At 45.7% G+C, this 26,709-nt stretch overlaps 1 pseudogene; it reads left to right on the forward strand.

Annotated features, from left to right (window-relative positions):
• Positions 1-2,425: 2,425 nt before the first annotated feature.
• Positions 2,426-26,709, forward strand: part of LOC144373395 (growth factor receptor-bound protein 14-like) — a 64,023-nt pseudogene continuing 39,739 nt past the window's right edge.

The raw sequence follows: 26,709 nt of genomic DNA on the forward strand, positions 1-26,709 counted from the left end.
CTGAAATCCTTCCTGCTGAGGTTCAGGTGAACAGGGTGTGTGTGTGTGTGTGTGTGTGTGTGTGTGTGTGTGTGTGTGTGTGTGAGATGGGGGTGAGTCCATGTGCTTAGACAGTGTGAAAAAGCAATGGTCAGTGTGTGGGTGTGCAGCAGGGACACAGGGAACTCCGAGAAGAGACGATGGGTCCTGTGCACTGGGACTGAAGGGACAAGGCCTAGAATGGCAGGAACACCTGTGGACACAAATGCAGAGAGAGGAAGAGGATGGAGAAGAAGATGCCCAGTGACATAAGGCCAGGAAGTTTCCTGAAGAAGAATCAGGGAGATTTGTGGGGGGAGTCTTCTACACAGCAAAACACTGTAGGAGTCATGTGGGTGGGAGGGAGTCTTCAGAGACACACAGTGGAGCCTACTATTTGCATGACCAGTGTGTCCCAGTTTTCCAGAGACTGTCCAGATTGGAGAACTGAAGCTCTTATTTCCCAAGAAACCCCTCAGGCCCCAGTGACCTAGAATGACTGAGTCGCCCAAATCCCTGCCCACCCTACCCACCAGGCAGTGCACCCTAATGACAGCTCCTTTCCACCTCCACACAGCCCTGGGCCACGGCTCACAGTAGGCAGGCCCCGTTTGACAAAAAAGACCATGTGAGGACCTGGCTCTAACGTCATGTGGAGAGTGGCCAGTGTGAAGTCAAGGTCTGCTGTCTGTCTGCCTTGGACTTTTTATCATAGTCTTGGAGACCTTCAGGGACAAACTTAGGAACCTCCCTCCTCCCCCCCCACACACATCCCAACCTCAGCAGTTTCCAAGTCCTTCCATGAGGCACTGTCATCTGGACCCACTGCCCACGTTCCCCTGGGCTGGGGCTGGGAAGGGGGTTGAGCTGGGACAAGGGGAGCCTGGGTCCCCTTCAGCCTGAGGCCTACAGGGCTTCACTGTGGACTCCACCTGTTGATTTTTTGGCTTCTCCCCCAGCTGCGGCAGGACCCGCTGCTGGGGAAGGGGTGAGTGTAGGAGGGGAAACTGGGGGGAGTGCTGAGGGGGGTGTCTCCAGGGTCTTGCTGGTTCCTGTGCTCCAGGTGGTGGGTTTGGGGAGGGCTGGCCAACCTCTGAGAGCAAACTGAGGGCTGGCCCCTGGAGTCCCATGCTGTTGTTCAGTGCCTCCGGTGTGCTGGGGTGTGAGGAAGGGGCTACAGAGCCAACAAACAGAGCCTGTGAGCACAGGAAGCCATCACGGAGCACCTGGCCTAGGCTGCTGAGGGGCCTGGAGTGGGGGCAGGCTGAGGCCAGCCTAGGAGGCCAGCTAGGGGTGGCCTGGGGCAAGGCCAGCAGAGCACGGGGACTAGGCTCGAAGCTGTTGAGAGTCTGGGGAGGCCGTAGCAGGTGTCCCCTGCTTGGGGACAAATCCCTTCTCCTTTGAAGCAACTCCAAGTAAGGGACAACCTTGGTGAACTTGGGATACTGGTTTCCTGTCAGGAGGCCTTGGTCCTAGGTCTACCATGGCATTCATGAGCTTTGGGGATTATCTGTTCTGCCCTCTGAGTCTTAGTGTGGCCAACTATATAATGAGATGATTGGAATAAACAATCCTGAACAATTCTTCCAGAGTTTATAGTCCATAATACCATAACGTTGCTGAGAGCTAAGGATTGTTTTTTGGCTACAGAGAATTTCTTGAGTGTTAGTTGGATGTATTCTCTGGCTTGACTCGCAGCATCAATAGAGGGAATTATTTATCTATTTATTGACTTATGTATTTATTGGCAGTGGGGGTTTAATCCAGGGATGCTCTACCACTGAGCTACATCCCCATCCCTTTTTATTTTTTCATTTTGAGATAGGGTCTCACTGTAGAGCCTTGATAAATTGATGAGACTGGCCTCAAACTTGCGATCCTCCTGTCTCAGCCTCCTGAGATGCTGGGATTATAGGCATGGGAATCTACCTTCCTATAGGTATAGGACACAGGCTCTCTCCTTAAAGAATAATGTTATCTTAAAAAAATACTATATATTAGGCCAGGCACAGTGGTGCATATCTGTAATCCCAGCTGCTCAGAAGACTGAGGCAGAAGGATCCCAAGTTCAAGACTGGCCTGGGCAAAGCAGTGAGACTGTGGTGGTACAGTGCTTGTCTAGCATGTATAAGGCCCTTGGTTCCATCCACAGAATGGAAAAAGAAGCCATTAGCTACACAGTAACTATTTACATGGGCTAGAAGTTTCACTGATGTGGTCTCATTGGGGAATTTTCTTCCAAATTCTATAAAATGAGTATGATTATTATTGCTATTCTAGAGACAAAGAAACTGTCACTAACGGGTGTTGAGTGACTTGCCTAGGTGTGCTGGTTGAGGAAGTGGAAACCACAATTGTACCTACCTCAACCAGACTCCAAAGGCAGCACTGTGAATCATGACTCCAAATGGCTTCTCTGGCCGATGAGGAAGCAGTAACTATCCACATTCGCTATGGTGGACTTTCCCACTCAGTAGCTCTGTTCAGCTTTACAATAGGCCTGTGCACCTGCCAAGATTATCCCCACTTTCCAGATGCGGACACTGAGGAGCAGCGAGTGAAAAGCCCAGCTGCCCTCTCCCTATGTCTCCTGTGCATCGGGATACTGCTATATTCCCTCCACCCCACCGTGCCCACGTGGCTCACACAGAAAGCCAGAAGCACTCCTAAAGTACCTGGGAAGTGCTTGTCTTGTCACCTACCCCCTAGGCTACAGGTGGCCCAGAGCATTTCATGCTTCACTCTGGACTGAGGGTCCACAGTCTTCCCTTTTCTTCCTACCCCAGGGGTTTATTGAGCACCTACTATATTCCAGGCATTGTGGTGGTGTTTCCATGAGTTATTCCCTTAAGTTCCACAGTCACTCTGTGATGTCATTCAGACCTTAATTTTGTGGATGAGAGACCTGAGGCTCAGGAGCTTCTGTGGATCCCCTAAGTCTCCTGGCCTCCTTCTGTCCCAGGCCCTAGGGCAGGAGCTAAAGAGCCCTTGGGGGCCTGTTCTTATAGCTCTGTCCCCTTAAGAGGACTCATTCCAGGAAGTGACTGGCCAGAGTCAGATCTTCCTTTCAGCTCCTGGAAGTGAGTCCGGGGTGAGCGGTCTCACAGTGACCTCTGTCCCTGTCTCTATCACCCACAGCTCCCGTTCCCCATTCTCCTGGAGCTGGGCTCAGGTCTCGGGTGGAGGGCCCTTTGGGACACTGATCTTCAAGTGCTCATGTGCCACCAGGGCCTCATCTCATAGGTACTGTTCTAAGCTCTTGACCCAAATTACCTGATTTCCTATTCTGTGTAACGCAGCAAAGCAGATGCTGTTATTATCATCATTCCCATTTTCCAGATAAGGAAGTTGAGAGGCAGCCAGGTTCTCTGGATTGCCAGAGGCTACACAACCAGCAAGTGGTAGAAGCAGGATTCACACAGTGAGGGAGCCTGCTGCGCACAGGCCCTGGCCTCATCCAGTCACATTTGTACTCATAGTTAAAGGTCCTTAAGAGCCATCCTCAAGGAGTGTGCCCTTGACTGGAGGCAAGAGGAAGTGATTGAGGGGCTTACCTAGGAGGGACATAGTCTACTTTGCTTGTGACATCAATCCACCTGGCTACAGGGAGAAGGGGGCCTTGGAGGTACCAATGAGAAGCAGGAACGCTGGTGGGAAGACTGGGGCTGCTGCAGTCTCTGGGAGGAAGCCTGGTTCAAGGCAGTGATGATGGTGGTGGACATACAGGGCAGAGATGGAGACATTGTGGCCATGACAGCAAGGTCCCTGGTGTTCCTCACACTTCCCTAGAGGAAAGGAGCATCCACCCTCAAGAACAGGAACCCTCTGCTCAATTATGTGCCTAGAGGGACATGCTTTTCCAGTTGGCACTAGGCACCTTGTGGGCCAGCTTGGTGGTTTGACTGGACAGCCAACTGAGGCAGAGGACAGTCGCCTAGGAGGGCCTAGGGAAGGGAGGGTCCCAATGTGGACCTCCTCTCCTCCTTCCTGCTCCCCACTGTTTCCTGGTGTCCCACCAAAGTGAGTCACCAGGGATGCAACAGTGTCCCCATGTGACAATAGGGGACATGCAACAGACCTAAAGGTGTGGGGAAAGAGAAGTCTAGAAGGTTGGACAAGATACTCTCCCCAGTGGCTATGGCTGGGTATTGGTAGAGTGGAGGAAGAGAAGTAGATTTTGGCCTTATGCCCTGAGGCATTCTGTGGGCATTCTTACAAAGAATGTGTCTCATTGAAAGAAAAATAGAAATGTTTTGAAAAGGAATAAACCTCTCTCTTTGGTGGGGAGTGTGGATTTCAGTTAAGATTTCAGACAGCAAATTGAGGGGCTGGGATAATGGATGAGTGACATTTCCACCCCCTCTCGTGAAAAAGGCCAAGGCCATGTCCTCAGGCTGGCTATCCCCACAGCTCAGCTTCCTAACTGACCTGAGCCCTGGGAGGTGACCAAACTCAGCTTCCCTGGGCTCCTCAATTTACCCTGATCCCATCAGCCTCCTGGAGCCAAGCAGAGTGTGCACAAAAGGGATCTCAAGGTGTAGGCCTTTGCTGAGGCTCTGAGAATCAGTGACAAGTTGAATGGTATGATAAGTTAATTGAAGCTATCCCTTATGTATGTGATACTAGGGCAGAGGAAGAGGAAATTACATGGGACCAGGAAATTACATGGGACACCTTGACCTCCTTGAAGAAACAGGCCAGTTGCTCCCTGTGCCTGCCTCAGTTTCCCCATCTAAGGAGGCCGGAAGACATGGTCTCTTTAGGCAGTGCCAGCACTAACATTCCAGGAGTATCTGATTAAAATACTATTAATATTAAAATATTAATACATCCCCTGTGTATTAATCTTCTTGTCAAGTTTTAATTAATGGCTGATGGAGTCAGAGCAGGCACCAGCTGCCCCTCCCCTGCTGGGAGGCAGGGGACACCCACAGGATGCTTGACCTGATTATCACCCCTATGTGGCCTTTATCCCATACCCCCACCTCTCCACCTCAGACCTCTCCTCAAAGCTCAATGTTTTTTTCTACTATGCTATATCACCTAGGGTTTGAGGGATTGTGTGTGTGTGTGTGTGTGCGCGCACTTGGTTTGTGGAAAAGGGTATAACCTTCATCTCAACTCAAGCTACTAACTAGTTCTATGATCTTTTTTTATAACTTAACTTCCCTGAGCTTTAATTTCCTCTCCCATCAAATGGGAAGAGCATTTGGCCTCAAGTAAATAAAATAAAAGGCTTACATAATAAGCTCATTAACTATCCCACAGAAGAAGTCCTCCATGAGGGTGTTTCAATAGTTGGTTTATTCAGAACCCAGGAGGCCAGTTACCTCCATCATTCTGTTCTTGACTTCTGTGCTCAAGCCTGTCTCCTCATACTCATAAGGTGGCTAATCCGCTCCCAGGATGGCACTCTCATTCAATAAGACCCCAAGAGAGGAAGAAGTCATGGATTTGCTTTGGGTCACTTTTTCAGAACAAAGTGACCTTGCCCAGTACATTCCAGCAGCTTTCTGTTAATGCCTCTCACTGTACAGAATTGTCACATGCCAAACTGAAGCCAACCACGTGACAAAGAATTTACAATTATCATGGCTGACTCAAATCAGTACTACCCATTAGAATTTCCTGGTATGCTTTTAAAAACAATACCAGTGCTCAGACTGCTCTCCTGGACCAATTTAATCTCTGGAAATAAGGCCCAATTACTACTATTTTAAAAACCTTTGCAAGTGAGTCAAATATGCAGCCAGGGGAATGAACCACTGGCTGAGACTTACCAAGATCAAGCCCCCATAGTGCAGCCTCCCACATGCTGGCTGCTCAGAAGTGGATGAACAGATTGGGGTCTGAAAGGGAAGAGGAAGTGGTGATGAATGGTTAGCTAGTCCATATCCACACAGCTCATGCTCCCATGTTATCACCAGAAGTAGGGTTGAAATTTGTGGAAATAGGTATCCTCCAGAGGTATCTCTTCCCAGGACTGGCCCTGCCTTTGAAATGGAAGACTCTGGCTACCCTAAGCAGTTATTTCTAAATTTGGCCACATGTCATATTCTCCTGACGTGCTTGTTAAAGTCATGGTCCCTGGGCTAGGGTGTGGTTCAGTGGAAGAGCACTTGCCTGGCATGCATGAGGCTCAGGGTTCCATCCCCAGAACTCCCAATGAAACAAAAAAATATTAGTTCTTTCTGGCCTACATATCATAGAGCCCCAAAACACACACACACACACACACACACACACACACACACACAAATTGTTCAAGTGGGTCTTAGGCAGCCGACACATAGTGATGTTTTGAATTCACTGCTTCACAAATGTCCCTCATGGCCTTGAAATGGCCCTGGAACTCCATCATCAGGTCTGCTTTCCTAAGTCAGCATTTCTATTACCAACTCCCTGCCCCTAATTAACTTGCCACATTCTTAATTTTTAAGGAAAGATAGTTGGAAAGATGCTGTGCCTCTCTTGCCTTTAGTTCTTTTTCTTAAAACGAGGGTAATAATGGTTGCTTCATTTGTAATTGCAAAGGGCCCATGAAACAGCGGAAAGTAGTTTGTCACCAGAACATGCAAAGGGCAGGTGAGAAAATACCTGTGTACTGGGAGACTGGAGGTCCATACTCCAGTTTTGTCTCCAGGTCACCTGGGGTCAGACCTGTCTGTTCTCCCAACCCCTAATCCCCTATGGAAATTTTACTGACTCATGAAGGGCTTGGTCTGTGGGTGGAGTCTTCTCTTTTGTGGCATTCTTAGTGACAAGAAGCCCCTCCTCTGCAGAAATCTCTTGGCACTTTAGCAAGTCGCCTTGCCCTGATGGGTAGGACAGAAGTCATCCGGGTTTCACAAGCAAGGGCAGAGGGGAAAGGCTGGACTGGGGAGTTCTTCTCAGGGGAGAAAGGCTGGGAAGGTGGTGGGGTCCAGGATGAGGGCTATTTCCAAAGACCCACGTCCCACACCTCGGGATTTCTGCTAAGAGTCTGCAGGACCCTTAGCTTCATCCACTGGCATTCCCAATGACCCTGCTCCAGAGGAAGAGTTTTTTCTCCTTGTCTCCATGTGATCTATTGAACACCTACTATGTGCCAAGTTTTTGAGGGGTTCACTAGGTCTATGGACCCCAGCCATAGCCCCCAGGCACTGCAGCCCCCCTCAAGTCCCTGGATCTCCCATTTTCCCACTTCTCTTTGCTCTACATCTGGCTCTGGGTCAAATGTGGATCTCTTTTCAGCCTGAGAGCATCCATCTGTAGAGCCAGAGCCGGAGCCAGAGGCAGTCCAACAAGGAGCTCATCCACCAGCTGAGTCCAGGCAGGGGCTGGAAAAGACCACAGGATGTCAGAACACCCAGGATGCTGAATGAAGAGAGGAGCTTCTGGATCTTCTGGCCAGGAGGTTGGTTCTGGCCCAAACATCCAAGGAGTGGGAGGATCCAAGATGGAGCATGAGGACCCCTGAGTCTAGTTTTCAGAGGACCAATAACGCTTTGTGTGACCTCAAACATTCCCTGCGTCTCTCTGGGCCTCAGTTTCCTCATCTGTAGCATGAGTAAGTTGAATTCAAATGCCAGAGTCATGGAATCTCAGGGTCGAAAGTACCTTTCGAGGTCATCTAGCTGCAGCCTCCACCCAGGGGTCAGTGGAGCTCTGCTGGCACACCTTTACTGATGGGAGGCTCCTTCCTTCCACTGTCATTCGGAGATCAGTCATTCCAAGTGGTCTTCCTGTGGCTTCCACCAACAGGTTCAAACTAGTTCTGTCTCCTGTGGCTACACATGGCCTGTGCCCTGTGACAGCCCTTCAGATGGCTCCATCCCAAGTTGACTTTATTCCAAGCCAAATGGTCCCTTCTGCCCAGACTGTTCTCACAGAGCCTGCTCTGTGGTCCCTCACTGGTTGAGGCCTGTCACTGGACAAAGTCTCCCAGGTATGGTCTTGGCAAGGACTCAGGGGGCCAGAACATCACCTTGCTCCTTCCAGACACAATAGGTCTTACAGCTTGTCACCTTTTAGTTTCTAGTTGTAGTTGGACACAATACCTTTATTTTTATTTATTTACTTTTATGTGGTGCTGAGATTGGACCCAGCGCCTCGCACGTGCTAGGCGAGTGCTCTACCGCTGAGCCACAACCCCAGCCCCAGCTTGTCATCTTTTGGGGGGGTCTCTTTGGGGTTCTCTTCTAGCTTAATAGTTCCACAGAGAATGGTTTTCTGATTTCTGTCTGTTATCCCAGTGCCTGGTTTAGGTATTTGTTCAGACCTGTATTTGGAATGTAAGTAACTCCTGGTTCAAACCCTGGCACAACAACAACAATAACAACAAAAAGACACCTATGAGAGATGGAGACCTGTAGGTGCATGTGTGAGCACACGTGTACGTGTGCATATGCTTGCCCCCAGAGGCAGCCTGAACTGCACGTGTGTACTGGGCCATGGAAGGCCCCAGACTACCCAGATACATCCAGGCAGGTCCAATACCTGCATTCCTGCTATATTTGTCACACAGTGAGGACCTGGAATAGGGGCCTGGTAACACTGGTGCTCATCAGTTCCCAAGTCCTGAAGAGGCTGGTATCTATATATGCAGCCTGGGGACCCAGAGTGTCCCTTGCAATTCTATGTGAGACTTGCCCATGTTGTTTATGTCTTGAAGAGGTGGCTGTGTCCCATCTGTTGGCAGGAGTGACATGGAGATGTGTCTGAAGCTGTAGGGAATGACTGTGCCCGTCAATCAGCAGGCGTGTTCCTGGCTGGGAAGAGGAGCTTCCCGCACCCACAATACAGCTGTCTGTATTGTGGGTGCGGGAAGCTGCCCTGGCAGGCGACTGTGGGATCCTGTCCATGCCTGCTGTGATGTGGCTCATTGATGTGTGTCTGTGTATGTGTGTCCTTGTGCCACTTAGCTGTCATCAGCCCCAGTCACAAGGGAAGTCAGCCTTGCCAGAACTCAAGGTCATAAGTAGGACACTTCAATTATTCCTATGTCATTGGTCTGGGTCCCAGTGGAGAGGACAGACACAGGCTTCAGGGCTGGCTGTAGATAGTGTGTGCCAGAGAAGAATAGGGCAGATGGAGGGGAGAAGAGGGAGGGCCATCTTGAGCAGAGGGAGCCAACCGAGGCTGTCCAGGCACACAGTCACAGATGGGGCATTCTCAGAGCCAAGTGACACAGTTGCTGGAGTGGCAGGTGCAAGTGTGGGTCTAGGAGTCAGATAGTCCTGGTTCTGCTGCTTCCTGGCAACTTGGCGCTTTTCTCATCTGTGAAATGGGGTGCCTGGGCAAAAGTGTGGCCTGTGGTACATGTCAAGAAATCCAAAGCTCCTTCCTGCCTGTCCCTTTCTCTGTGGCTCTCTGAGAGTGGCAGAGGCTGGCTGGCCACTCTTTTGGGGACCGCTACCATGCTTGTCTGCATTCTAGTCCAGAGTTTTTATTCTCCTGGCTTGGTCCCCTTCACTGGGAAGCCTCATTGACATAGAATGAAGGAAGGGACCAGAGTCTCTGTGACCCCTTTGTCATTTGGCTCACACTTGGGGATCACTGTCATTCCCCACATGTAAGATCTTTCTAGAAACCCAGCCAAGAAAGGCTCTTTCTTCTTCCATCCCTTCCCCAGAGGGGAGAATTAGTGTTAGAACCAATGAAGAAAATGAGGCTGTGTTCAGTGACTTCTCTCAGGTCACACAGCTGTGGGACAGACACAGGATTCGAATCCACCTGCCCACACCCATTGTCCCTGGCCACGACACACTGACTACTTAGGATTCCCAAAACACTCCCAGTGTTTTCCTGCTACTGTTTTTTCCTCACTCCAATTCTTTAGCCTGGAAAGTTTGTTCACCCAGTGCTGCCCTGAACCCCCCACTTCCACCCCTTCTCACCTCCTGGGCCTGTGCAGATCCTCCTTATTCTTCAGAGCTGCAACACCTCTTCTGATTCCCGGAATCTGGGGGGCTTTCTGGGCTCCCAGAGAGCTTCGCTCCTCTCTTGTGGCACTAGACGCCATGCCCACAGAACAAGATGAATCTTGAAGATCACTGAGTCAAACTGTTTGTGCTCAGAAAAGAAACCCAGGAGAGCCAGGGAAAAGATGGGGCTCATGTACACACTTGCTCTTCTCCCCAACCCTCTGACCACTGTTTCAGTCTCTTCCAAAGACTGTTGAAGGCCCTCAGGCCTCTAGGACCCCCTCCCTCCTCTGCCTCTCTTCCCCCACCTCCCCTTCTCTCACCTCTTCAGCTCTCCTTTTCTTTTCCTACCCCTTCCTTTCTTCTTTCTCTCCTCATTGGAAGTTCATCTATGACCAAGGCCTTAAGGAAAGTATTTCAAGGGTTGGGGGTACTAGGGATGAAACCCAGAGTTTCTGTACATCTGAGCTATATCTCCAGTTCTTTTTACTATTTATTTATTGATTTATTTGTTTGTTTGTTTGTTTATTTATTTATTTATTTATTTATTTATATCTGGGGATGGGGACTCTCTAAATTGCTGAGGCTGGCCTCAAACTTGTGATCCTCCTGCCTAAGCCTCCTGAGTTGCTAATGAGATTTTGAAGCCCACCAACATTTGGCCTCCAGCCAAGATAAATTAGAACAGAGCTTCTGGGCCTAGGGCCCAGGTAATGACATTTTTATAAGCTCTCCAGGTGATTCCAATGTGAAGCCAGGATTGAGAATCTCCTCTTTGGGGAAACTTTATAAGGATAGACCCTGAAGGTATGTTCAAGTCACCTACCATAGCTTTTGCCTTAAATGTCTGTCCCCCTATCAAGCTTTGGGGCTTGCTGATCATCTTTAAAAGTCTGGCTGATGAGTGTATGGGGTACCTCCCAGCCCTGAGAGGTCAGCTTTGCCCCCCTCTTCCCTCCCTTCCTTCCACCTGCCCCTCTTTGAAGGAGGCCGGATGCTGATGCAGAAGAGGCGAAGGGGCTGAGAGCACAGCTGGGATTCCAATCACCTCCAACCACAAAAATCCATGACAAGCCATCTCTTCCCCCCTCCCCCCAAGCAAGGCTGTACAGAAGCACCCCACTTCCTGAAAGCAGCCCAGAGTCCCCAAGTTGATACAGGGAAAGGGGCTCTGCATGTGGATATTAAGGAGAAGAGGAGGGAACCCCCAGCTGTCCCTTGTTTGGGGGATGTGTGGGAAGCTCTCTGTGTCCCTTGAATCTGATCAGCCCCTAAGTTCACACAGCCTCTATGGCCAAGGAAAGGAAGGCATATGGGGCCATGAGGGAAGGTGGGTTTCTTCACTGTGGGACAATGTCACCCTTCCATCTAAAACAGGACTTCCTGAGAGCAGATCCAGTTGAACCGGTTCCCTTCCTCTTGCCAAGATGGAACTGGGTATCTATCATGAGTGCAGGCTTTCTCTTCCAGGAACATTCCTCCACCAGCCTCCTTTCCTTACCTTGGCTAGGCAAATCCAGATGGAAAACTAGAAAGTTCCATCTGATGCTGCTGGGTCAACAAGTGTGGAGAGCAAGGAAGGCCTGAGAAATGAGGATCACCCTTTGACGTGACTCTTGGCCCAGGAAGATCTTGCAAAGCCAAGGGCTGCCTGGATTGGAGACTGGAGAAACCCCAGTTTATCCAGGGTCTGCTCAGAGCCTGGAAGGAAATGCACAGGCCAGGCCTGATCTGGGCTTTAGGAAGATTCCTGGGGCCTCAATGGGCAAGCTGTGGCCAGAGGGATGAAGCAGGGGCAACAGAAGGTGACAGGCAGATTCATATCTTTATCCTGAAAGCCGCTGGGAGGTACGGACGTGTAGGTGCTCCTGGACTTACAAAGGCCAGGTCCCAATAAACACACTGTAAGTGGAAAAGAATCCTAAGGCAAATATGCACTCACTGTGCCTCCAGAACATTGTGGCTTAGCAACACAGCACACTGTAGAGCATCAGTTGTTTCCTCTCATGATCGTGTGACTGAGAGAGGCTTCTGTTCACTGGCCCTGCCCAGCATCATGAAGGTTATTGTATTGCATACCACCATCCCAGAAAAGATCATAATTTGAAGTGCAGTTTCTACCAAATATGTATCAGGTTTGCACCATCATAAAGCCAAAATATGCATTAGTTGAATCATTATAAGTTGGGAACTATCTGAACCTGAAGGATAGTACGTAACTATCCTTCAGGTTAGGATAGTTACGTACTATCCTAACCTGAGATGACAAATTGGAGATATATGTCTGGGTGTGGTGGTGCCCATCTGTAATCTCAGTGACATGGAAGGCTGATGTAGGTGGATTGCAAGTTTAAACCCAGTCTCAGCAACTTAGTGAGACCTGGTCTCTAAATATAAAAAATAAAAAGGGGTCAGGGATGTGGTTCAATCCCTGGTCCCATATTATCTATCTATCTATACCAATCTATCTATCTATATCTATCTATCTATCTTTCTTTCTATCTATCTATCTATCTATATCTATCTCTCTCTCTCTCTCTCTCTATATATATATATATATATAGATAGATAGATAGATAGATAGATAGATAGATAGATAGATATAGATATATGTATGTATGCATATATATATATATATATACATACATACACACACACATTATTTTTGCCTTCATGGTTTTCTTGGTTGGAGGCTGGCTTGGGGTATGAAGAGTTGAAGACCCGAAGATGAAGGACTATCTTCAGACTAGCAGAAAGGTCTCAGTTCATAAGGTTGGTGAGACAGCCATGAAAGAACTAGAATTTTTTTTTTTTTTTGTAGCAGAGATTGTACCCAGGGGTTCTTAACCACTGAACCACATCCCCAAAACTTATTTTTTTTTATTTTTAAATTTTGAGACAGTTTCACTAAGTTGATGAAGTTGCCCTTGAACTTTAGATCTTCCTGCCTCAGCCTCCTGAGCCATTGCACCTGGCTTAATGAACCAGTTTGAATGTCAAGGTGAGGAAGACTTGGCAATCTTTTGAATATTTATGGCACAGTTTCACTTGCTCACTTAACATGTTCTAATGGCTCCCAGCATTCTTAGGATGCAGGCGAAATTCCTTCCAATAGCCAGTAAGGCCTAGGTGCTCAGGTGCCTAGTGATTTCTGCAGGCTCATCTCTTACCAGGTAAGACCCTATCCCCCAATTTATAGCTTTGCCTCTCCATATCCAGAGCATGATGTGATCAAGTTTCTCAATTGCTGAATGTTCTCTTTTACTTCTGGCCTTTGTACATACTCTCAGCTCTGTGAGAGGACTTCACTGATCCACATACAGGATTTGATTAATGGCTTCCTTCCTTCCATTCCTTAATTCCTTCCTTTCCTCTTTTCTTTTTGGTAATGGGAATTGAACTCAGGGATACTCTACCACTAAACTACATCCCAAGTCCTTTGTATTTTGTATTTTAAGACAAGAGTCTCACTAAGTTGCTGAGGCTGGTCTCAAACTTGCAATCCTCCTGACTCAGCCTCCTGAGTCACTGAGATTACATACATTAACCATTGTGCCTGGCCTGATACTCCTCTTCTGGGTTCCCTCAGCCCCTGGGATTACACCCATCTCAACTTCTTGTCAACTGATCAGTGATTTTTCTGCTTACTTATTAGATGAGACTATAAACTGAAGTGGGTGCAGGGATTGTGACTTGCTCACTGCTGTCCCCCATCTCCTCAGGCAGTACCTGGTACCACCTGTTCATATATGTTGAAGGGACAAAGTAAGGCGAGGGATATCAAATATGATGTCCAGCTGTTGGGTGGTGACATTATTCCTAGAGTCCAAGAATGAATTGTGTTTTAGGAGTGTGGCTGTGGGGAAGGGGAAAGAAGAGCTTTGCTTTAGAACCAGTTGAGCTGGAGATTTCTGAGGGTCACCCTGGAGGACACGTGCAGGAGGCTGTCCACTCTGTGGGCCAGGAGCTCAAAAGGAGCAGTTTGGACTGGAAAGGTCTGCCGAGAGGTGTAAGCTAAAACTGTGGGAATGAATTTGAAACTTGGTGTTTTTGATTCCTAAGTCAACATCCAGCCAAGAACCAGTGTATTTAGAAACACTGGTGGCCAAGGACGTGACAGGAAGAGATGGAGGGAGGAAGTGGGAGGTGGTGCCTTCTTTGTGTGGGGTTCAGGGGGATCCTTCCTCTGGAACTGCCCCAGCTGTCACACATCTCTGTGGAGAGAGAGGCCCCGGCTGGGGAGGTGGCTTGGGAAGGAAGGCTGGACAAAGTAGAGGTCCTGCTGGCCTCTCTCTGTAGTCCCCACCCCTCCAGGTGCTCCCAGTTCTCCCTGGGGCCTTCCCCTGGCTGGAGACATGGAACCTGGTTGGCGTTGTGCTCCCCCATCTCCACGGGTTCCTAACACCCCTTTCCCTCCTGCCTCTCCCCTGCCCTAAGCCAGCCTTGGTAACGCAATGCACCTTCTTTTTTCTCAGGCTGGCCAGGGACCATGCCAAGCGCTGTGCTTCCTGGCCTGGGGTGACTCAGGCTTCCCTCCCCAGATCCCCCACCCTCAGCCCTGGAGTCACGCCATATGCTGAGCAACAGAGGAGCTGAGGGCCGTGCAGACCCACAAGCTGGAGCGCCATGGAGGCAAGCCCAGGCCCCAACTCCTGATGCCAGTCAGGTGGCATCCAGTGAGGGGTCCAAGGAGCAGGGTCAGAGCTAGAGGTACTGCGGACAAACTGTCAAGACTGGGGACTGCTAGGAGCCCTGGCAGGCTAACATCAGCACAACATGACCATGCCTCACAAACCAAGGAGTCCATAAGTACGTATTATTTTGCAAGGTCAAGGTCATTTTGCAGCAGGCCAAGTCTTCTCCTGTCCAGACTCCGAGTTCTCCACTGCAGATGAAGGAGACATTTGAGATCCATGGGCTAACATCAAGTCCTGGTGCCACCTCTCCCTTGCTGGACAACTTGGAGCAAGGAAGTCACTTTGCTTGTGGAAACCTCAGTTTGCTCATCTGTACAATGGGGACAAGAATAATCCCTTCCTCCCAGGGTTGTTGGGAAGATGAGATGAAGAAGCACATGGGGAGTGCTTTGGAAACAGTCAGGGGCTGTCATAGGAGGGTGTTATATTTATCTACATAGCTTGGATGGAGAAGAAACAGGTGGCTTTTTGCTTCTCTGTCATCTGAGGGCCCATTCCCCAGTTTCTTCCACTTGATACAGTGGGATTTCTTGAGGCCTTGGCCCATGGAGGGTCAGGACTCAGAACACTGGGTTCCTGTGTGGCTGGAGGATTTTCTGCAAGCAGCTGGACTCTTTGGAGCCCCAGAGATGTGTACAAGGAGGGGCAGAGAAAGTGCAATCTTGCTCCTCCACTTCCCCTCCAAACTGCTGTCCGTACTTGTGGCTGACATGATCAAAGCAGAGGTTCACACAAAGGAGAGGCCCAAAGGCCCAGCAAGGCCCTTCCCAGATGTGGCATGGGGAGGGGGTTGCAGAACAAATGTGGCCACAAGGAGGGCTGGTGCGTGTGTGATGGAGAACAGGGCTGGGTGGGAAGGTGCTGGAGTGAGTTCCTTGGTTGCTGAGGGTTTGCTCTTTTCTCTCAGTTGCTGGGAGGCCTTGGTCTTCACCCCTTCCCCTGTGCTCCCTGCAGAGCTGTGCCCGTGGCCCCCACTCAGGCCCAGTAGGAAAGAAGAGCAGGCCACCTACCTGGCTGGCCACAGAGTGCATTAGCAGGCCACCCCCTGAGCAGCTGGCAACACTCCGCCTCCCGAGTGCCCCCTTGCCTCTCGGTGGGATGTGCACCCACAGGGCCCCTCGATTCCTGGGCTGAAAATTGGAGAAGTCTTCTGCTGCCCCTGATGGCACAAGTGTCTGACGTGTCCCATGCCTGGGTTTTGCCGCCCCTTGTGTGCATAAAATGCGGCCTGTGCTAGGGGGCAGGGGTGTCATCCTCCTGGACCAGGACAGGGACTCCTGTGTGGCAGGAGGGCTGTGCCCTGGCCTGGGCTGGCTGGAGAAGAAGGGCTCAGCTCTGCAGCTCTAAGGCCTCCTGCAAGGTAAGATGGGAACAGAAACAGTCGCTTTGTTTTAGAGAAGAGGAAGAAAGATGCTGTCTCTCCTGGGTTCACTCCAGTATCCCAGGAGCTTGTCTGCCAACTCGACCAGTAAATGTGCCTTCCAAACCATGCCCAGTCCAGCCCACCCTATGCCCCACTTCCCATCCTTGGTGGAGATCTTGGGGAGATGCCTCTGACCATTGTTTCCAGAGACGGCTCCCTCGGGTCAGGCCTAGGACAGGCTGGGGTCCTCAGCCCCCACACCCTATAGGGAGGCACATGCTGTCCCAGAGAAACAGTTCTTCCAGCCTTTGTTCTTGGCTGGGCAGGAAACCACAAGGACACCAGGGCTGGGTGAAAGGCAAGCATTGGGTAGACAGTTTCCTTTTGATTTCCCTTGGGAAGGGTTTTGAATGAGAGGAGACCGAGGTAAGGAGCAGATACTTGGCTCAGGATCATGGCAGAGTTAGAATGGTACCATAACATAGAAGGGACCCTAGAGTTGATTTAGTTACCCTCTTGAATTTTAGGGAATTGGTTTGTCTTGATCAGGGTTGTGTCCTGAAAAATGAGATCTATGCCTGGCACAAAGTAAGTGTTCAATAAATATTTGTTGGGTGTATGACTCTCTCTGCGTTCCAATCTGATTTTCCACTCACATCACCAAAAGCTGACAATTCTCCTGGTGCTCTGGACTGGGAGTTCTGTTATATCCCTCCCTCTGCCCTTCCTTCCTTCCTTCTTCCCCTCCTTCCCTCCCTCTTTTCTTTTCTGTTTCTTGCTCTTTCTTTCTTTCAGCACTGGGGATTGAGCCCAGGGGTGCTCTTCCACTGAGCCACATCCCCAGCACTCTTTATTTTTTATTTTGAGACAGGGCCTCAAAAAAGGTGGCTGAGGCTGTTCTCCAACTTGCAATCCTGCAATCCCCTGTCACAGGCCTATGTTACTATGTCCGACTAGCCACATTACTCTAGCCACATTGCTTTTTAGCTAAAGGATGGCAGGACTTGGTTTCTTTCTTTACAAAATGGAGATGGTTGTTTCCATCTCTAAGTGGTTGAGAGTCATTTTCCTGAGGTACATTTGGGAGTTGTCCTGGTGCATAGTTTAAATATTGTTCTTTCCCCTTTCTTTTCTCTGAGTCTTCTGTTCCATCAGCCTTAGACATTCCTTATTATTTCCTGTAATCCTCACAACAAGCACTATCAGACGTGGTGTTGGCAAGATCCTCATTTTATAGATGTTGAAACTGAGGCCAGATGAGAGCCATTGTGGTCACACAGAATGGGCGAGTCAGGGTCTGAACAGCATTCTGTCTGGTTCCTCGTGTTTTTCTCTGATGTGATACTTGTCCCTTCCCACAGATGATAGCTTCTGTCTGACTCTAGCTTTGGGATGTCAGGCTCTTCTCTATATTTCTAAAGGCCTTGCTTTTTTCAGCTATCTCATGGGAACAATTATCCCACATGCCCCACACTTGATGACAACCAGATTGGATTGACCACTGGTTGCCATCTCTCTGAGTGACTCTTAGACCATGTGCCTTGGACTGCCATCCTCCAGGCATTCTTGGGAAGGTAGCTGAAACCCCCACCCTTTTGTGCTCTTTCCAGGAAATATATCTGAAAGCAAGGGAGTGAGAGGGACATTATTAGAGGGATAACGTTGGGTCAACTGTTGTTTATTAAAACAGCAGTAAATCATTTTAAAAAACTATCAGTAACAAATGACTTTTGACACTGTACAACGGATGAGGACACCCCAGTGCACTGCGGCTCCTGAGGGAGAACTGCTGGTGTTTCTGATTGCTCTTTTGGGAATGTGTAAAGTCCCATGCAAATGGGAGCAATGACTAGCATTGTTCTTATAATTAGGATTGTTATAATTGATTTTAATCTGGGAGGGAGGGTGTCCTGTAAAGATCAACACCAGAGGCTCAGAAGCCAAACCACTTGGGTTAAAATGCCGGCTCAGCCACTTCCTGGCTTTATAACAGCAAGCCAGTTACTTGTTAGCTTGAGAACTCAGTTTATCCACCTGATAAATGGGAATAATAGCAGTATCTACTTACCAGGGTTGTGTGAGAATCAAATGAGATAAGTTAAAAGTGCTTAGCACAGTGGCTAGTTCAATGGTCCACAAACTACAACTGCCGGGCAAGTCTGTTTTGCTGCCTGTGTTTATAAATAAAGTTTTATTGGAAACAGCCATTATTGATTAGCTTACCCATGATCCATGGCTGGTTTGTGCTACAAAAAGAGAGATGAGCGGTTGCAACATTAACTCCAGCCTGCGAAGCATAAGATGTTCATTTTCTGGTCCCAGGCAGAAAGAAAGTCTGCCAACCCTTGTGCTAGTTTATAGGTGAATTACCCAGTAAATATTAGCTGCTGTTACTACACTTTATTTAATTCTTCCAACAGCTCATTCATTGTGAACATGAAGATCCAACTCCAGAGAGGGGAAGTGACTTGTCCAAGGCCACACAGCTAGGATGGTTCAGGACTGGGAGTTGAACTTTCAGCTCCAGGAACTTTCTAGAATGTGATACTGACTGCTGCAGTCTGGCTGGGCATAATAACTGAGCTGCCACAAAGCCTTATAGATTCAAACAGTAACTCTTTATTCCCCAACTCTCACCGGCACTGCACACACCACACAGGAACACACTCCCTACACTTGGCTCTGTCTAATCTCCGTGAACCCCTGGGGGGGGGGACAGGGACTCACAGGAACTCCAAAGTAGTGGGGCCTGACACAGCAAGAGCCACCCTATCGCCCACAGTAAAGGTCAAATATACAATTCAATCAACCTAGCATCATAGCAATTATATACAGCTTAACTCAAATCATCATCTCAATGGTTCGATGTCATCTTTCAACCATTCCCTCTGGCAAGTCATTCTGACTGGGCTGTGGCTCTCAACAACTGACCAGGGATTCTCCCATGCTTGGAGTCCTTTGGCTTTGAGTTCTTCCCAAATTAGTACTTAGGAGGAACTGTCTTAGCTCCCTAGGCAAGGACGGCCCACTCCAAGCCCAGGAACACCTCCTCCCTCTCTCTGACCAAGGCTCTCCCCAGCCAGCAGGCACAGAACAGCTTTTTGCCCCATTTAGGCCTATCAACAGCCTGGTCTGTCTTCCTCTCCTTGGGCCCATGGCCTTGCTAGGCTGGACTGCATTGGACAACTCCCTGGTGATTGACATTTTTGTTCCCCCCTCAGGACTCTGTGGTCTGCTTATTGGCCTTGCCCTTGTCCTTGTAATGGACTGGTCTGAAGCCATTTCCATTTCCTTGGTGTGTTCTCCTGTCCCATAGCAACTATGACATGATTATGTTGTTCTCCCTTATCCTTAATCCTCTCAAACTACCTAGTTATCTTTAATTTCCTGTCCATTTCCCATACCGGGAAGTTAAGTGGAGCTGAGTCAGGCCCGCAGTGATGGAGTAGCGTGGGAAAGCTCAGAGATTCTCACCCTGGGTCCCTGGAGCCCAGAGAGGTAGCTTGGGCCCTGGAGCCTGTGGAGGCTGGCGGGATACACCACCCCAAGGCTGGACCCTCTCTGCTCCAAACCAGAAATCATGAGCAGACAGCAGCGCTGGGTTTCTGGGGCCTTCCTCCCACTTGGGCAGTCTAGGTTCTTTTGAACTAGTAGGATCAATAACCTCCAAAGTTTCCACCTCCCCCAGCCACCTATATCAAATAATGCACTCTCAGATACCTGTCCCAGTGTTCCTAAGTCTCATGGACCCAGCAGTGATAGCCCAGGACAAATTCTACCTAGACTGTTCTCTCTCTCTCTGTGTGTGTGTGTGTGTGTGTGTGTGTGTGTGTGTGTGTGTGTATGTACGCATGCATATATGTGCAGTCTTGCACACGTCCCCATGACCACAGACTTCCTTTGGCATAGAGTCTGGCATATGCTAGACACTCAGGATGTGGCATTTCCTGCCTCTCTTTGGTGACCATTGTGCCTAAGGTTCAGCAGAACTAGTCAGATCAGCACACAGTAGACATTTATTAAATGACTAGATTGACGAAGTGTGTTCTTCCTAAAAGTGTCCTCTGTGCATTTCTACACGTGCACGTGTGTGCGTGTGTGTGAAATGGCTGCACCTTGGGCATGGAGTGTGTGTAGAGTATGTGTTATATGTGGGCAACAGTGTGCATGACATGCTGCTCTGTTTGTCCCCAGGGGGTTGGGTGCAGGCAGGAAAGCACAGTCATTCAGAATCTGGGGTGCATACTCAGAAGTCAGAATGACCCAGACGTGAGTCCCCGCTCTGCACTTTCTCATGGTATCACCTTGGTCCATCAATCTATGGAAGTCCTAGCTTTGCTTCCTGTCAAAAAGGGAAACACATTTCAAATAGCAAACTCACAGGGATGTAGGGAGCTTAAATGCTCCAGTGTAGATCAAACTCCTACTATGTGAACGACACATTAACCTAGGTGTAATTATACCATTAATAGACAAATGTGTATTTTGGATAAATATCAGCATTAAATAGAATTTTAAAAAATAAGGGTTTGAAATGGAGTTCAAACAAAAGTCTTAAGTTTTTCTCTCAGTAGACGTTATTTATTTTAAAAATGAATATTGGTGCTTATGCCAGAAGTTTAAGTTGGCCTACACCCTCTAAATTTGTGTCTTTCAATTCTCAGCAATTTTTTTGCATATTTTCAGTAACATAATCTGAACAAAACAATGGCATTTCCCGATTGGTTAGTTAAATTTCTCACTTTCCCCAATTTTACCTCCTGCTCTGTTCTTTCCCTCTTTTCTATTCTGGCTGAGGCTTCAGAATGCCCTAGTTTTACATTTTCTTAGCCTCTTTAATGTAGAAGACAGAGCATGTAAAATAAGAGGCATGCTTCTATGATCACAGGTGATGAGTGTTTCCTGCAAGAAAATACATGGGAATAGTGAGGAAGTGAAGGGAACCTTTGCAGTAGCCACTGCTCATTCTCCCCATTTCTGGCCTGATATGTGTAACAAGGAGCTGCAGCAGTGACACACCATTGCTCCACCTAAAGGAGCAGTCCAGAGTGGCAGCCTATTGTCCTCTCAGAAGTGGGCATTTTTACATTGCTTTTGCCAGAAGCACCCACCATGCTTGGTCCAATCAGTTTGACTACAACAGCGTGAATGTATAGTGGGAGCATCCTTTAGAATGCCACCAGTTTTTTAGCACAGATGCAATACTTGCACATATAGTCTACCCAGGTGCAAACCTGGGCTATGCTGAGACTACAGAAAGATCCCAGCATCTTAGTGAACTGCATGTGTTAGGTAACAAAGTAAATGTAGATTTGTAGACAATCATAACTGGCTTCAAAACATATTTCCATGATCTTGTTCAGATGACTTTATGGCCATCTCAAAGATTAAAACTCAGATTTGCAACCTGGAGTCAATTCTTACCTAAAATTTTTTTATGATGAAAAATTGCCTGTTTCTACTGAAAAGAATTTTAATTTTCTAAGCATAGAAATTTCAAGTAAAAATCGCATACTTCATGACAGAAAATATTTCTAAAGTAAATGTTATAAATAGGTTTTGAGTACTTGTTATGAGCAAAATGCTGACAGGTTTACAGTGAGTCCAAAGTTCACTAACTTTGAAGACTTTTATTAAGCCAGCATTGCCCGGGCTAGTTCCTCCTGATACAGTCATACATGGTGAATAAATGGAGATTTTCCTTAAAAGAGCTTGTTAGCATGCCTGAGGAGAAATACACATAGACAGATAATTTTAAAAATCACGTGAAAGGGCATATTACAAAGCCTTGGGTAGTTAGGGTAGACTTTCTGGAGACAGTTCTATTGGAACTGTGGTCAAATTTATGTAGGAATTGGCCAAAGAAAACATGTTATTGGTGATTTAAACTTTAAAATATATTCCAGGTGGAGGATATCACATGTGCAATCAAGAAAGAATGGATTGCAAGTGTTTATCACAGAGTGACCAATTCCATAAGACACTAATCCCATAGAGGAGGGCTCTGCCCTCATGACTACATCACTCCCAAAGGTCCCACCTGCAAATACTTTCACTTTGGGATTAGAGTTTCAACATAAGAATTTGGGTTGAAACAAGCATTTAAATTTTTTCAGTATGATTTATATACCAACAATGATTAATAGTCACAGCTTCAGCCTACTGTCTTTCCAGGTTTAAGCCCAGTAGAGAAGAGGGTGTCTTCTACGGTAATGGAATAGCAATTTGCATTGGCTCTGGCTCTGAGTAAGTCATTTGCCTCTGTTAAATAATAACTGCTGTCAGGGGCATCTGGATACTGATTGGTCAAACTAGGAAATACCTTCCACCTTGGAACAGAGGTTGGAGTGGAGGCCGTTATGCACTTATAAATTGGCTTTAAAAATTAGAAAGAAAAAAAAGGCTTTTTAAAAGCCTTAGTATTTATGGCATTTATTAGTTTCTTTAGTATAAATACTTCCATCATGGCTAATTTGAAGATGCCTGACTTGCATGATTTCTGAATGTTTAACAGTCAGCTCCTGTAGGTAAGTTGCAGCAGCTCCAGCACACCATCTTTGGGCTGAAGAAAGAGCTGCCAGAATCACAAGGATTGCAAGTGAGGGAGAGCATGGTGCTTTAAAAGAAAATCAAACTGGTGCCATAAAGAGGAGTGGTGCCAGGTATCCAAAGCCAACAAGTAAATATGTACTATTCTATTTAAGAATTTGTACACATTCTTAGGTAGTTTATTTGGATAACAGTTTTAAGGACCATATAATATTCCATTCAATGAAAGTTTACCTTTCTTTTACTGTTGAATGTTTAAGTTGGCAGAATTCTAAATAATACTTCATTGGGCATGTCAATGCCCAAAGCCATTTTGTACCCTTAGCACAAGTTTGTTGAGATAGTTTGCTTATGTGCAATTACTATGTTCAAGGAATAGACCTTTTAATGCTTTTAATAAATATTCTCCAATAGATGTACAAAATAGTTTTACCATTTTATATCACTCCCATCTTTGTAGGAAAGTAATTATTTCATTATGTTGTCATTAAGTATAATTAAAAAATCATTGATAGGACAAAATTGAATATCATTTTGTTTAGCATTTGTTCAAATTTCTAAAAATGCAGACATTTCAATGATGTTCTTACAATAGGCATACTTCTTATATTGAATTTTCCTCTCATTTCCCAGTTGTGTGTTTATATGTGATTTTACCATACTATTGTCATAGAAATTTATCTTCTTTTACTTAATTAACACATCAAATAGATAATATTGGAAATTCTAGTCCAAAGCACAGCTTCATAAATGTTGATGGGTATTTTATATAAAACTCTGATTCTATATGATTGAAGATAACATTGGCTTACCTAATAGATAAATCCTCATATACAGTGAATCAGCACAATATAAATTTATCTCTTGCTCATGTTAGTGTTTCATAATGACTTTTCTCAGTTAAACATCTTCCTCGAAATCATTTAAGGACAAAACCTCATTCTGTCCCATGATTTTCCTTTTTTCTTGGGCAATCCACACAGCTGTTTCCATTCAGTGGGAGGGGGGATAAAAAAGGGTTGAAATTTGGGAGAATTTTATGGCATCCTGGAAGTGCAGCAGTCCTTACACACACATTCCACTGACTCAAACTCAATCAGCTGGCAACATTAATTGCAAGGGAGTAAAAAAAAAGGATGTGGTGAGCATCTATCCAGTATTTGCCCAAACTTCTATACCTGAAATGGAAAAATGTTTTCAAACAGTCTGATTTTGTTCCATACTACATAAGTGTACCTGGGAATAAATCACTAACATTGCTGGGATTATGTACAAGATTTAAATATGGAATGTGAAACTTAAAGTATTGATAAGAGATATATAGATTTTTAAATAGAGCAAAGTGGTGGGGAAAATTTTTTGAATACTCATTGAATGGCTTTTAGTTTAGACAATGTAAAAAAAATGGAGTTTGTTGGACAAAGTGACCTTGACAAATAACTTTTGGTTAGGTAGCATTCAATGTAAAGAAAATTAGTATAATCAGCTCAACTAGTAAACTGGCTTATTATAATGTCATTTTAATTCAATATTTTAGTGAAAAAGTTGTTTATGGATTGAAGAAAATCTTTGCAAATAACATATCTGATGAAGGTTAATATATAAAGGAAAAATCCTTACAACCTGATAGCAGAAAATGTAGACCCACTATGAAATATCACCAAAAAGTCCTTAGGATGGCTTTTTTGAAGATTAGGGAAGTATTGGTAAGGATATAAAGAAAGGGAAATGTTAGTGGGAATTTAGATTAGTTCAGGCATTTTGGAAAATGGTTTGGAAGTTTCTAGAGAAATTAAATACAGGATGATCATATGACCCAGATATCCCTCTTCTGGGTACACCCAAAGGAAATTAAATCACTACTTCTTGAAGATATTTGCACTGCCATGTTTATTGCAACATTATCAATAATAATAGCCAAGATATGGAAACAATCTAAATGTTCCATAAAAGGATGAATAGATAAAAAGAACCGTGGATGTGTGTATATACTCAGTTGTATATACACGTAAAAATACACAATGGAATATTTAGTAAGCTTTAAAAAAGGGAGATCCTGTCATTCACTACAACATGTCTAGCCTGGTGGAAATTATGTTAAGTGAAATAGCCAGACATAGAAAGAAAAATATTGCATGATTTCAGTTGCATATGGTATCTTCTTTTATTAAGAAATTAAAATACAGAAATAGGGACAGAGTGAGGAGAAGGGGAATGGGAGACATAGATCAAAAATACAAACTAACAGATATATAGGACTGACATTTCCAAAGGTCTAATGTATATAATGAGGACTAAGTTAGTCATTGTTTTTGGAATTTTTACCAAATGAGTAGATTTAAATTGTTCTTGCCATACACAATAGGTAACCATGTGAGATGATGGATATGTTAATTCACTTCACTATAATAACTAATTAGCTATATTTTATCTTAAAACATCATGTTGTATACCTTTAATGTATGCAATAAAATTTATTTTAAAAAAACAAACAAGAATATTTTAGCTCTCTTTTTTTCTCCTTACACAGGTGATTAAAGTGTACAGTGAAGATGAAACCAGCAGGGCTTTAGAGGTACCCAGTGACATAACAGCTCAAGATGTTAGCCAGCTGTTGATCCTGAAGAATCATTTCATTGATGACCACAGTTGGACCCTTTTTGAACACCTGCTTCATATAAGTCTAGGTAAGGATATAGAATCATAATGTTGCATCATTTTTTGTGTCCTGTAGGTCATGTGACAAGGATTTTCTTCAGATATATAAAAATAAACAAAAGGAATATGATCAGATCTTTTCTTTACTTTTTATTTTTCATTGTTGGTGATTAGTCAAGAATATAGCACCAAATGGAAACAAGAATAGAAATATTATAAATTTAGCATTGTTCCTTGTTTAAATAATAACATCAGAATTTTAGAACTAAAACATAGAGTTTAAATTGTATTCTTCTTCTTCTTCTTCTTCTTCTTCTTCTTCTTCTTCTTCTTCTTCTTCTTCTTCTTCTTCTTCTTCTTCTTCTTCTTCTTCTTCTTCTTCTTCTTCTTCTTCTTCTTCTTCTTCTTCTTCTTCTTCTTCTTCTTCTTCTTTTTTGGAAGTGGGATTGCACTATGTTGCTCAGGCTGATCTTGATTTCCTGAGCTCAAGGGATTCTCCTGCCTCAACTTCAAGAGTATAGGTTCACAGAGCCATACCAGCTCTGAGTTCAAATTGAAGGAAAGATAAATTTCATAATAATCTTTGGAAACACAATTAAACTTTTTTTGAGAAGTTGACAAAGCAGAATGTTATTTGGACTATTTTTTATGTTGATGGCAGTATGGGCAATTATAAGTATCCATAGTAGTTCTCTCTGTCCACCTCATCATCCCCCCTTTCTTTTTTGTTTTACTCTTTTTGTGGTGCTGGGGATCAAACTTAGGGCCTTGCATGCTGTCTACCAATGAGCTACACCCTCAATTCCCAATGGTCATTCTTTTTTTGGGGGGAGTGGAGGGTACTGGGGATAGAACTCAGGAGCACTTAACCACTGATCCGCATACCCGAGCCGTATTTTGTATTTTTTTAGATACAACATCTCACTGAGTCACTTAGTGCTTTGCTTTTAATGAGGCTGACTTTTAACTCATGATTCTCCCTCAGCCTCCCCAGCCAGTTGGATTATAGGCGTGCACCACTGTGCCCAGCTTGTCATTCTCTTAATAGTGTTGTGCACCGTAGATTTTACTTGAAAATTATAAAGAACTCCTTTATATTTTGAAGATATAAAGATTAACCTTTTCAATTTTTTAAAAAAATTATTTGTTCTTTTAAATTGTACATGACAGTAGAGTCTATTTTGCCATATTTATACCAACATGGAGTATGTCTTATTCTGCTTCAGTTGCTAGTCTTGTGAATGTACACAATGTTGAGTTTCACTGTGTTCTATTCATATATGTACATAGGAAAGTTTCATCAGATTTAAACCACTTGTCTTTCCTATTTCTATCCTCTCTCCCTTTCCTTCATTCCCCTTTGTCTAATCCAATGAACTTCTGTTTTTTAATTGGAAATGAGGTTTTGTATTATGAACTCTGGAGAGTTTTTAAAGCTTCTTTTAATAAGTTATAAAGAATTCATTACTCAAGGGATACAGGGTTCGACAATAGTTTTATTCCCTGTTTATTTTTAATG

Source organism: Ictidomys tridecemlineatus, unplaced genomic scaffold (assembly GCF_052094955.1).
Source record: "Ictidomys tridecemlineatus isolate mIctTri1 unplaced genomic scaffold, mIctTri1.hap1 Scaffold_382, whole genome shotgun sequence".
Taxonomy (NCBI): Eukaryota; Metazoa; Chordata; class Mammalia; order Rodentia; family Sciuridae; genus Ictidomys; species Ictidomys tridecemlineatus.